Source organism: Chiloscyllium plagiosum, unplaced genomic scaffold, assembly GCF_037043375.1.
Source record: "Chiloscyllium plagiosum isolate Xiang-an unplaced genomic scaffold, Cpla_swu_hap1 HiC_scaffold_33, whole genome shotgun sequence".
Lineage (NCBI taxonomy): Eukaryota > Metazoa > Chordata > Chondrichthyes > Orectolobiformes > Hemiscylliidae > Chiloscyllium > Chiloscyllium plagiosum.
The window spans coordinates 47,694,075-47,707,827 of NW_028270171.1; the positions used below are offsets into that span (position 1 = coordinate 47,694,075).

The 13,753-nt window shown below is 44.8% G+C and overlaps 1 long non-coding RNA gene across 1 annotated transcript; it reads right to left on the minus strand.

Annotated features, from left to right (window-relative positions):
• Positions 1 to 398: 398 nt before the first annotated feature.
• LOC148141495 (uncharacterized) lies at positions 399 to 11,571 on the minus strand. The gene is made up of 3 exons (XR_015752545.1): positions 11,548 to 11,571; positions 6,366 to 6,440; positions 399 to 487 (listed from the first exon to the last, which is right to left on the minus strand). It is a non-coding gene; the product is annotated as an uncharacterized LOC148141495 (long non-coding RNA).
• Positions 11,572 to 13,753: the final 2,182 nt, after the last annotated feature.

Sequence of the window (13,753 nt, forward strand, 5' to 3'; positions counted from 1 at the left end):
AAACAATGACTGCAGATGCTGGAAACCAGATTCTTGATTAGTGGTGCTGGAAGAGCACAGCAGTTCAGGCAGCATCCGAGGAGCAGTAAAATCAATGTTTCGGGCAAAGGACACTTGCCCAAAACGTCGATTTTACTGCTCCTCTGATGCTGCCCGAACTGCTGTGCTCTTCCAGCACCACTAATCCAGATACATCGAAATTGTGAAGAGAAAATATTATCTCTGTCCCTCACCTCTATGTTTACAATTGGAGATGTCCCATTAGCCCAATAATCAGCGATATCAAAATCCCACCCACACCAAGTATTATTGCGATATATCAGAGTTAACTGGAGCTGTTTGTTCAGTAACTGTGATTAATATCAGTCTTTCTTGACCTAACTGGGTCACTCGAGGACTTCCGTCTTCCATAATTAGGGACTTCTTTCAACTTGCTATGCCATAGTATTCGGGGTAGAGTCAACCTCAACAAGATTGGGATCAGCAGCTACAGAGAAAGAGAGAGAATTCAGAGTCAGAATCTGAGAACATTAGAATGTTCCAACAATGGATTTGAATTTCAGAATATTAGACAGGAATCTCCCAACAATGGATCAGAATCTGAGAACATTAGACTGGAATGTTCCAACAATGAGTAAGAGTTTATCCTGGGGTCTTTACTTCCTTTCTCAGGATTGGCCATGGATTGATTTGCGGATAGAAGTATTGATGATTAGTCAAGTTGGGTACTATCCAATCCTCGCTATTATTGGTGCTCCTGGTAAGTCTATCTCTGTCAATTCCATCAATGCTGCTCAATTTTATTGCTATTCTGGTTGATTATATTTAACAAATACGTAAACTTTTCGTCACAAACGCCACTTCCTTCTCATGCATTTCCAAACTACTTAATCATAAATATCTGAGAAGGAATAAGACTGTTCAGAACGTTGAGTCACCGATTTACCGTCAACTATTTTATGTCTCCATATTCTCTGTGATTAAACCTGCTGACGCCCACCTTCATAATATCCCCAGTCTCCAGCTCTGCCTGAGTTCTGTTGCTGATTTCAGCATCATCTACCCCTTCATTAATGACAGATTTTATGGTGTCAGTTCACTTCTGACCTCTCTTCCAGTTACAAATAGTTTGACCACAAACTTTTTCTTGTATCTACAGTTACTTCTCAACTGGGACTCTTAAACAGGGTAATAATGTCACTAACTGTGTAATTCAGAGGCACAGGTTATGACTCTAAAAGGATTGTCTGTAATCCTACCACATTCAATGACTAAATTTAAATTCCAATGACAAAAATTGGAATGACACCTAATTTCATGACAACCATAAACCATTCGGATTTCTTTTCTTATTTTATTGTTAACGTTTGGTAAAGAAACCTAACATGTTTGCCCTGTCTGAACTAAGTGTCATCTCAGATCCCCAACAATATGGTTGCCTCCATATTGCCTTGACAAATGGCCACGTGGTCAAGGGCAGTTAGAATGGACAACAAATGCTGCCCTTGCCAGTGATGCTGGCATCCCGGGAAACAACAACATTAAAGGTGAAATAACCAAGGAACTGTGGAAGCTGGCGATCTGAAATAAAATTCTCCACTGTCTGAAAGAATGTTGGAGAATCTCAGAAGAAACACAAATAACGTTTCGAGTTCAGGGATGGTTGGAAGGGTGAGAAGGAGGTTTATGTTGAGTGGATGATGTCCAACAAGAGAGAGAGAGAGGAAAAGCAAGCAAATGTATTGCTGATGATGGACTGGAAGGAAAACAGAATGGGAAGTTAAACTAACATTTCCCCTTTTCACATATTCCTGAATATCATATTTATTACGGCATGTCTCTGCTTGCCATGAGTTATGTTCCTCTATCTCTCATCTCTTAGTGTGGTGATCAACTCCATCAGCAATACTTTTAGTCGCTGAGATATAGAGAAACATAATGTTCCATTGTCAACTGCTTCTTTGGAGAGAGGAACTGTTACTGTGCCACTGTGTGGAGATGTAAGAGCTTTCTCAGCCAGGAAGCAAAACTGAGGAGACTGAGGCATTTTCAACACTGAATGGATGCACTTTAGGTGTGGGGAATTGACTTGCTGCTGTCATCGAGAAAGTCAGTGGAGGCTCTGTGGATTGGGTTCTCAGGATTGTAATGTCAGCGACTGGTTTCATTCAGGGAGCCCCGAGAGTCTGTGGACCCAACTGTGAATACTGCATTTACAGTGTACATAGAACATAGAACATAGAAGAATACAGCACAGTACAGGCCCTTTGGCCCTCGATGTTGCACCGATCCAAGCCCACCTAACCTACACTAGCCCACTATCCTCCATATGCCTATCAAATGCCCGTTTAAATGCCCATAAAGAGGGAGAGTCCACCACTGCTACTGGCAGGGCATTCCATGAAATCACGACTCGCTGAGTAAAGAATCTATCCCTAACATCTGTCCTGTACCTACCACGCCTTAATTTAAAGCTATGCCCCCTCGTAATAGCTGACTCCATACATGGAAAAAGGTTCTCATGGTCAACCCTATCTAAACCCCTAATCATCTTGTACACCTCTATCAAGTCACCCCTAAACCTTCTTTTCTCCAATGAAAACAGCCCCAAGTGCTTCAGCCTTTCCTCATACGATCTTCCTACCATACCAGGCAACATCCTGGTAAATCTCCTCTGCACCCGTTTCAGTGCCTCCACATCCTTCCTATAGTATGGCGACCAAAACTGCACGCAATACTTCAGATGCGGCTGCACCAGAGTCTGATACAACTGCAACATGACCTCAGGACTCCGGAACTCAATTCCTATACCAATAAAAGCCAGTACGCCATATGCCTTCTTCACCGCACTATTTACCTGGGTGGCAATTTTCAGAGATCTGTGTACATGGACACCAAGATCCCTCTGCTCATCCACACTACCAAGTATCTGACCATTAGCCCAGTACCCCATATTTTTGTTACTCTTACCAAAGTGAATCACTTCACACTTATCTACATTGAACTCCATTTGCCACCTTTCTGCCCAGCTCTGCAGCTTATCTATATCCCGCTGTAACCTGACACATCCTTCCTCACTGTCAACAACTCCACCGACTTTCGTATAATCCGCAAACTTGCTCACCCAACCTTCTAGCCCCTCCTCCAGGTCATTTATAAAAATGACGAACAGCAATGGTCCCAAAACAGATCCTTGCGGAACACCGCTAGTAACTGCACTCCAAGATGAACCTTTACCATCAACTACTACCCTCTGTCTTCTCCCAGCCGGCCAATTCCTAGTCCAAACCTCCATCTCACCCTCAATGCCATACCTCCGTATTTTTTCAGTAGCCTACCATGGGGAACCTTAGCAAACGCCTTACTAAAATCCATATACACCACATCTACCGCTTTACCCTCGTCCACCTCCTTAGTCACCTTCTCGAAGAATTCAATAAGGTTTGTGAGGCACGGCCTGCCCTTCACAAAACCATGCTGACTATGCTTGATCACATTATTCCTATCCAGATGTTCATAAATCCTATCCCTTACAATTCTCTCTAAGATTTTGCCCACAACAGAAATGAGACTCACTGGCCTATAATTACTAAGGTTATCCCTACTCCCCCCCTTGAACAAGGGGACCACATTTGCCATCTTCCAGTCTTCTGGCACTACTCCTGTGGACAACGAGGACATAGAAATCAAGGCTAATGGCTCTGCAATCTCCTCACTTGCTTCCCAGAGAATCCTAGGATAAATGCCATTAGGTCGAGGGGACTTATCTATTTTCACCCTTTCCAGAATTTCGAACAGCTCTTCCCTACATACCTCAAATCCATCCATTCTAATTAATTGTGACTCAGTATTCACATCGGCAACAATGTCCTGTTCCTGAGTGAATACTGACGAAAAGTATTCATTCAGTGTATCCCCAATCTCTTCAGCCTCCACACACCACTTCCACCACTCTCCTTGACTGGACCTATTCCTACCCTAGTCATTCTTTTATTCCTGACATACCTATAGAAAGCCTTTGGGTTTTCCCTAATCCTACCAACTGAGGACTTTTCATGTCCCCTCCTGGCTGCTCTTAGCTCTCTCTTCAGACCCTTCCTGGCTACCTTTTAACTCTCAATCGCCCCAATTGAACCTTCACGCTTCATCTTTACATAGGCCGCCCTCTTCCATTTAACAAGGGATTCCAATCCCTTATTAAACCACGGCTCCCTCACACGATCCTTTCCTCCCTGCCTGACAGGTACATACCTATCAAGGACACTCAATAGTTGCTCCTTGAACAAGCTCCACATATCAATTGCACCCTTACCTTGAAGCCTAATTTTCCAAGTCGTGCCTCACCGCATCATAATTTCCCTGCCCCCAGCTATAACTCTTGCCCTGCAGTGCACACTTATCCCTCTCCATCACTAGAGTAAAAGTCACCGAATTGTGGTCACTGTCCCCAAAGTGCTCACCTACCTCCAATTCTAACACCTGGCCTGGTTCGTAACCCAGAACCAAATCCAGTATGGCCTCACCTCTTGTTGGCCTGTCTACATATTGTGTCAGGAAACCCTTCTGCATACATTGGACAAACACCGACCCATCTAACGAACTCGAGCTATAGCTTTCCCAGTCAATATCTGGAAATTTAAAGTCCCCCATAACAACCACCCTATTACTTTCACTCTTCTCCTGAATCATCCTCGCAATCCTTTCTTCTACATCTCTAGGACTATTAGGAGGCCTGTAGAAAACTCCTAACAGGGTGACCTCACCTTTCCTATTCCTAACCTCAGCCCAAACTACCTCAGATGGCGGGTCTTCATCCATCGTCCTTTCCACCGCTGTAATACTATCTTTGACAAGCAATGCCACACCTTCCCCTCTTTTACCCCCACCTCTGACCCTAAACCCTGGAATCTGCAACAGCCAATCCTGTCCCTGTTCTACCCATGTCTCCGTAATAGCTACAACATCGAAATCCCAGGTACCAACCCACGCTGCAAGTTCACCTACCTTATTTCGTATACTTCTTGCATTGAAGTATACACACTTCAAGCCACTTTCCTGTTCACAGGCATCCTCCTTTGAGATTGATGCCATGTTCCTAACCTCCCTACACTCCAGGTCCTGCACCCTAAAGCTACAGTCTAGGTTCCCATGCCCCTGCAGAGTTAGTTCAAATCCCCCCCCCCCCCCCCCCCCGCCAAGAGAACTAGCAAACCTCCCCCAAGGACACTGGTGCCCGTCAGGTTCAGGTGTAGACCATCCTGTTTATAGAGGTCCCACCTTCCCTAGAAAGAACCCTAGTTATCCAGATACCGGAATCCCTCCCTCCTGCACCATCCCTGTAGATACGCATTTAACTGTTCTCTCTCCCTATTCCTCGACTCTCTATCACGTGGCACGGGTAACAAACCAGAGACAACAACTCTGTTTGTTCTAACTCTGAGCTTCCAACCTAGCTCCCTGAAAGCCTGCCTAACATCCTCAGCCCTCCTCCTACCTATGTAGTTGGTGCCAATGTGGACCACGACTTCGGGCTGCTCCCCCTCCCCCTTAAGGACCCGGAAAACACGATCAGAGACATTACGTACCCTTGCACCTGCGAGGCAACATACCAAACGTGAGTCTCTCTCGCCCCCACAGAACCGCTTATCTGTGCCCCGAACTGTCGAGTCCCCAAAAACAATTGCTCTGCTCTTCTCCAACCTTCCCTTCTGAGCAGCGGGGACAGGCTCCGTGCCAGAGGCCTGAACCCCATTGCTTACCCCTGGTATGTCACCCCCCCCCCCACATGTATCCAAAACGGTATACTTGTTCTTGAGGGGAGCGGCTGCAGTGCGTCCCTGCACTGGCTGCTTCCTCCCAGTCCCCCTCACTGTCACCCATCTGTCTGCAATATTTGGAGTTACTACTTCCCTAAAGCTCCGATCTATGACCCCCTCTGCCTCCCGAATGATCCTAAGTTCATCCAACTCCAGCTCCAGTTCCATAACACTGTCTTGGAGGAGCTGGAGATGGGTACACTTCCTGCAAGTGAAATCAGCAGGGACGACCATGGCATCCCTCACCTCAAACATGTTGCAAGAGGAACATTGCACTGCCTTCACTGCCATCCCTCTAAAAGTAACCTTTAAAAAAAAAACTAGGTCTAAACATTAGAACAAGCAAAAAACTTACCCAGGTAAGCTTGCGCTACACCAGCTTCCGGGTCTGGTCCGCGCTTTTTTTAAAATAATAAACTTGCAAATTTAAACTGTTAAAGAAACGTCACCGAGCCTTCAAGCAGCCACTGCCAAACAGCCCTTACCTGCTCCGCTGAGAGAGTGAGCAGGATAATCATCATAACTTTATCAGAGGGACGTCACACCTACCGAATGTGAATTAGTTTGAGGAGGTCGCTTAATTAGGTTTGCAGCAAGGCCTTTGACAACGCTCCACATGGGAAACTGAAAAATAAAGTAAAATCCCATGGAATCAAGGATAACTTGACAAATTACAAGTAAAATTGTCTCAGTGGCAGAAGTCAGAGGGTGGTTGGAGAAGGCTGTTTGTGTGACTGGTGACCAGTGTCCCTGGTGTACCACAGGGATTGGTGTTGTGTCCCTTATTGTTTGTGGTATTCATAAATGGTGCAGATGTGAATGGAGGGGAGTGGGTGAAGGGGAGGGGATTGTGATAAGTAAGTTTCTGTTTGCCTGGTTGGTTGGTAGTGAAGAGAAAGGTCTTATGTTACAGAAAGATACACATAGATTGGTCAGATGGGCAGATCAATGACAGATAGAACGTAAACCTAATAAATATGATGTGATAAACTTTGGAAGAAGGAACCAGACGGGGGGGACTCAATGAATGGCAGCACGCTAGGAAGCTCAGAGGGTGCTTCTCCACGCATCCCTGAATGTGACTGGACAGGGTAATAGTTTAGTTAAGAAGTGGACCTTGGGTGCAGCAATTATTAATCGGGGCGTAGATTATAAGAGTTGTACACGGCTTTGGTGAGGCCAATACGGAGTGCTGTGTGTAATTCTGGGAGCCACATTACAGTAAGGACGTGATGGTACTGGAGGGTGTGCTGAGGAGATTCACCAGGATGTTCCCTGGGATGGAACATAACAGCTATAGAGAGAGGCTGGGTATGCTCGGGTTGTTTAGTTTGGAGCAGAGGAGGCTGAGGGGGATGTGATTCAGAAGGACAGGATGATGAGGGGCATGGAGAGGGTGGATAGACAGCAGCTGTTCCTTTTAGTCAGACGGCCAAGAACAAGGGAGCCCACTTTAAAAGTGAAGGGTTTGAGATTTAGTGAGGATTTAAAGATAGTTTTCTTTCACCCAGAAGGTGTTGAGGTCCGGAATTTAATTCCTGAGAGGAGAGTTATCACGAGAGTTATCCTCACTGCCATTAAAAAGTGCTTGGTCGAGCAATTGGAAGTGTCATAATATTCCAGGCTATGGGCCTGGTGTAGGAAAGTGGGACTACTTTAGATCGTGCTGTATTTCTGACAGTACAGAATATATACTCCTGTGAGTGTATGGCTGTGCAAGGACAGTCATTGAACAGCGTAAGGCAGGAATTGATGGATTTCTGAAGAGTATATTCACAAGAATTATAAGAGTGAACTGTAATAGTTGTGAAATTATGCCAATTGAGAAGTGTGAGAAAACAATTGCAGCTTCCTTACAATCTGAATCCAGAGAATGGAGAATGGGGAACAGGGAAATGGCAGAACTATGAAGCCACTACCTCAGCTCTGTCTTCACAGAACTTTCTATCAATACTAGGAAAACGAAGTCTGGTGTGGAAAATTATATAGTACATGGAACATAGAACGTAGTAAATACATGGTTTTGAAGAAATTGTTGGGAGTGAAAGTAATGGTCATATACAACACTAATATAGATTTATGAAATGGAAATTATGTTTAAGAAGCAGACTGGGAGACAAATGAAACAGAAGCAATGGATGTAAAACATTTGCATTTTTAGAAAAAAAAAACATTCGTAAAGCTCCAAGCCCAATTTACAAAAAACTAAATCTTAGTGGATTGGGGTGAAAATATGGCCATGTTTCTAGAATTGGACAGCTGGCAGGAAACAGTGAATATAAATAAACAAACTCGTCAAGAAACAGCCTGACATTATATAAAAGGTACGATTCTGTGAGTATGACCATGTCCCAGACACCGCATCGACTTCCCCAGATATCTCCTGTCTCATCAGCAGGACAGACACAGCAGAAGTGGCGGCACAGTGGGATACAGTTAGAAGGGAATTGCTCTGGGAGTCCTCAACAGTGACTCTATATCCCATGAAGTCTCATGGCGTTAGTTGACACATGGGAAAGGAAACCTCCTGCTGATTACCATGTACGAGCCTCTCTCAACTGATGAATCAGTACTCCTCCTTGGAGGAAGCAGTGAGGGTGGCAAGGGCGCAAAATGTACTCTGGGTGGGGGATTTGAATGTCCACCACCAAGAGTAGCTCGGCAGCAGCATTACTGATTGAGTTGGTCGGGTCCTAAACGATATAACTGCTCAACTGGGTCTACGGCAGGTGGTGAAGGAACCAACATGAGGAAAATACATACTTGACCATATACTTACTAATCTGTCAGTTGCAGAGGTATCTGCCCATGACAGTATCGGTAAGAGTGACCACGCGTAGCCATTGTGGAAACAAAGTCCCACCTTCTCATTGAGAATAACCTCCATCATTTTGGGTGGTACGATCACGTGCTAAATGGGACAGACTTCAAGCAGATCTCGCAGCTCAAGTCTGGGTTTCCAAAAGTTGCTGTGGGTCAGCAATAGCAGCAGAATTGTACTCCAGCACGACCACATGACCTGGCATATCCCCCTCACAACAATTACCATCAAGCCAGAGGATCAACCTTGGATCAATGGAGTGTGCGGGATGGCAGGAGCAGCACCACACATACCTGAAAATGAGGTGTCAGCCTGGTGAAGCCACCAAACATGACTACCTGTGCGCCAAACAGCATAAGCAGTAAGTGATAGACAGAGCTTAGTGATCCCACAAGCAACGATTCAGATCTCTGCTGTCCTTCCACTTCGAGTTTAGAATAGTTATGGACAATTAGACAAGTCATTGGAGGAGATGATTCCACAAATATCCCCATCCTTAATGATGGAAGAGCCCAGCACTTCAGTGCATAAGTTAAGGCTAATGCATTCGCAACAATCTTCAGTCAGAAGTGCTGAGTGGATGATCCATCTCGGCCTCCTCCAGTTGTCCTCAGCAATTCAGCTACCAGTCATCAGCCAATTTGATTCAGTCCACGTGATAACCAGATTCAGTTGGAGACACTGGATACTCCAAAGGGTACATACCCTGACAACATTCTGGCAATAGTACTGACAACTTGTGCTCCAGACCTTATCACTGCCCTAACTAAGCTGTTCCAATATCGTGACAACAATGACATTGCCCCGATTATGTGGAAAATTACCCAAGTATCTCCGATACATAAAAAGCAGAACAAATCCAATACGGCCAATTACCAAACCCATCAGTAAAGTGGTGGAAGGTGTCAGTGCTTTCAAGCAGCACTTGCTCAGCAATAACCTGGTCAATGACGCTCAGTTTGGGCTCCACCAGGGCCACTCAGCTCCTGACCTCATTACCGTGGTTAAAACATGGTCAAAAGAGCTGAATTCCAGAGGTGGGGTGAGAGTGACAGCCCTTTAAAATAAGGCTGCCTTCGACCAAGTGTGGTATCAAGGGGCCTTAACAAAACTGGAATCAATGGGTATCCGGGGCAAACTCCCCGCTGGTTAGAACCATACCTGACACTTAGGAAGATGGACATGGTTGATAAAGGTCAGTCAACACAGTTCCAGGACAAGTCTGTAGGAGTCCCTCGGGCAATGGTCTAGGCCCAAACATCTTTGAGGCTGCTTCACCAATTACCTTCCCTCCATTTTAGGGTCAGAAGTGGGATGTTCGCCAATGATTGCACAATGCTCAGCAACATTTGTGGTTCCTCAGATACTGAAGCAATTCATGTCTAAATGCGACAAGATCTGGACAGAATTCAGGCTGACAAGTGGCAAGTAATATTCAGGCCACACAAATGCCAGACCGTGACCATCTCCACTAAAATACAATCTAACCACTGCTTCTTGGCGTTCAATGGTATTACCATCACTGAATCCACAATGGACTGCAGCGGTTCAACAATGCAGCTCACCACCAACCTCTCAAAAGGCAACCAGGGAAAGGCAATAAATGCTGGCCCAGCCAGTCACACCCAGATTCACGATTTTCTTTTTAAGAATTAACAGTGGAAGGTTGCTCAGGCATCATAGTAATCGGTGCTCAGGCCCCAGCTGTTCACAATAGCCATTAAACATTTGGTTGCTGGAATCAAATACAATATACCTAACCTGCTGACAGAACTAAAGGATGTTGGATTGTGAGTGGGTGAAGAGGTTGGAAAAAGCTTCAAGGTGACTAAGACAAGTAGAGTGAATGGGCAAATATTTTGCAGATGGAGAGCAAGGTGTGTAGAGGTGACGGTGTGCCCTTCGTTGGGAACGATAGACTGGAAGCATATCGTTTGAAAAGGGATTGTTTGGAACATGTTGATGTACAAAGGGACGCATGCACCTTTTTGTTGTTTCCTTCTGCGCAGCCCTCCAAGGTCCCTGCAGCGCAGTGAGATCTGAACCCACAAGGCAATACTGGGAATGGAATTGGCACGCTGACCAGTGTACATAGACCTCCAAGTGGGTAGCTGTAACATTGCAAAGGATCATTGCAAAGTGACATTTCCAGAACAGCACCATCTCCACATGGGGACCTATCGGAAACCATACTGAACAGATTATTTCTGTGCTGCTTGACAGCTCCATCAAAAATAACTCCCGCCAATTTGACTGTCGTGATCGAACTGAAGGGGTGGTGAATGGTCAAATTGTAGTTACTCTTCTCTTAGGGGATTGGATATAGTTGAATAATTTTCCACATTGCCAGAGAGATGTCAGAGTTGGTGCTGGAATGAAACCGCTTCCCCAGGGACACGGCTTGTTGTGCAGCACAAGTCTTCAGTCCTATTGCAGGAATGGGGTCAGGGCCCATTGCCCATGTCGTATCTACGGTGTTCAGCTGTTTATTCATGTCACGTCAGCGAATCAAATTGGTTGAAGACGGGCAAAACTGATTCTGTGGGCATCATGGCGAGGGTGAGATGGATCATCAGTTCCACAGTTCTGGCTGAGGATGGTGCAGATATGACATCCTGGTCTTTCACACTGATGTGCAGGGCTGTTCGATTATTTAGGATGGCGATATTTGTGGGGCCCTTTCCTCCAGTCATTTGTTTAATCGTCCATCACCATTTATAACTGAATGTGTCAGGACAGCGGAGCTTTGATCACATCTGTTGGTCAATGCGGTAACTTTAATGAGACATGATTTCTCATGCAGAAATCCAAGTTGTCTACTCCGATCAGCCCTTGCCTTCCCAAATGTATGCAAATGGTATTCCTCAGAATCCCCTCCAACAACTTACCCATCACTGACATCAGGCTCACCAGCCTATAGTTCCCCGGCTTTTTGGGTCACTGTTTCCTTTTCTAGTCCCATTCCTCCACTGCTCACAACAGATGTTAAATATAACCAGGTCGGTGTTATGGCCGATGATATCGGTCTCAGATTGGGTCAGGGTCAGTTTTAGGAACAAGTCAGGCTAGTTTCTTTAATCTGTTAAAACAACACATTTATGAACCAGAGCAAAGTTACTCAAACAATGTTAGAAAGACGAATGGCAAACTGTTTGGGTATTGCAATTATATCATCAATATTTCCCTTTCTAAAAATGCTGACACACACACACAAAATCTCTGCAATTTTAACTTGAAAGAACTTGGTCCAAATATTATTGGAACTCATGACAAAGGAAAAATTATGAGATTGTCCAAAACGTTATTCTGCTTCTGAAGATATTGTACTCACACAAGCTGCTCGCAATGGGATTTCATCCGGGGAGAGTTTGGATTTGGCTGAATTCCCTTTGCTTTAGGCAGTGAGTAGTTTCCAGTGAATTCTGGTCAGGTATCATCCAAAGGGTAGCACGGTGGTAAGCACTGCTGCCTCACAGCACCAGGGACTTGGGGTCGATTCCAACCTTGGGTGACTGTCTGTGTGGAGTTTACACATTCTCCCCTTGTCTGTGTGAGCTTCTAATGGGTGATCCAGTTTCCTACCACAAACTGTGTAGGTTCGGTGCATTGGTCATGCTAAATTGTCCGTAGTGTTCAGGGATTTCTAGGTTATGTGCAATAGCCAGGGATAAATATAGAGAAATGGATTGGGAAGGTTGGTATGGAATTGTTGGGTCGAAGGGCATGTTTCAACACTGCAGGGATTCCATAAAAATAAGAATGGTAACGATGACTGTAGAGGTTGTGTTTTAGCTCGCACACACTGCTGTGATGCGGAAGAATGAAGGAGAGAGAGTGCAATAGGCAATTCCTTCTCAGGCAGATTACATTTTCTTCCTCTCTGAGTTGAATCACACAGTAATGTCATCCTCTCCCAAACTGGACCATGTGAGGTCTCCTTGTATTTTGTCCAAACAATGTCTCCATCATATTCCCTGTTCCATGTAGGTGCATTATTGCTGCTGTCATACACAGAGCCATACCCTCAGCAGAAAATTGTCTCGGTCAATTTGAAGATATGTTTATATGTCCCTGCGTCATTAAAAAATAAAAATGTTAAATTTATTCAGAATAACGGTGTTAAACTGAATGCATTTTTAAAAGAAATACAGAAATTGCTGGAAAAGCTCGCCAGGTCTCTCAGTACCCAGATGATGTAATTGTACCAGCCTCCACCACTTCCTCTGGCAGCTCATTCCATACACACACCACCCTCTGTGTGAAATGGTGCCCTTTAGGCCTCATCAAAACCTTTCCTCTCTCACTTTCCACCAATGCCCTCTAGTTTTGGACGCCCCTAACCTGGGGAAATCCCCCGGACTACTCACCCTATCCATAAACCTTTACTGCTGCAAAATGTGACCCCAATCAACACGAATGGCTGTGCTTTAAATCATCCCGGGAATAAATTCTGAAATGCAATACTGACACCTCTTCCTTCTCCATCAAGTCACAATTCTAAATCCATCTCAATTAGTTTGTTCAGATGTATCCTGAGACACTTCTTTGGACTTTACGGCTGGATCTTTGTGCCCGGAGGTAGGGAAACTAGCATCACTCAACAATACCCATAAAGCTGTAACAGTATCTCCTGTGTTTTTGTTCATCAGACTGTCCTGATATGCTGGGACATACCTCTGCAACAGGCAGGACTTGAATCCAGACCTTCTAGCCCAGAGCTAGGAACACTGCCACACAAGTTCAGGAATTGGAATCAAATCCAGAGCTCTGGCTCAGAGACAGGGACACTACCCACCACACTACCATACCCAGATTTTGGGTCATAATTAAGTGCCCACTTTTAGCTTGGTGTGGATTTATTATAATCAGGTTACCATTACTGAATTACAAACAACACTTTATATTATTAAACAAATGCAAGATATTTGTCTCAACTGTAGGATATTGAGTGTACGTGCTGTGCCATCGAAATTAACTATAAACATCTTTAATTGCTATTATCTGTAGTCTGCAATATTAAGGAAAGAAATCCTGCAGACACACTCTGCCCAATGAAGGGTCTCAAATAGATATTTATTACTGAACACCAGAGACGAAGGAAGAGCTGAATTTCTGT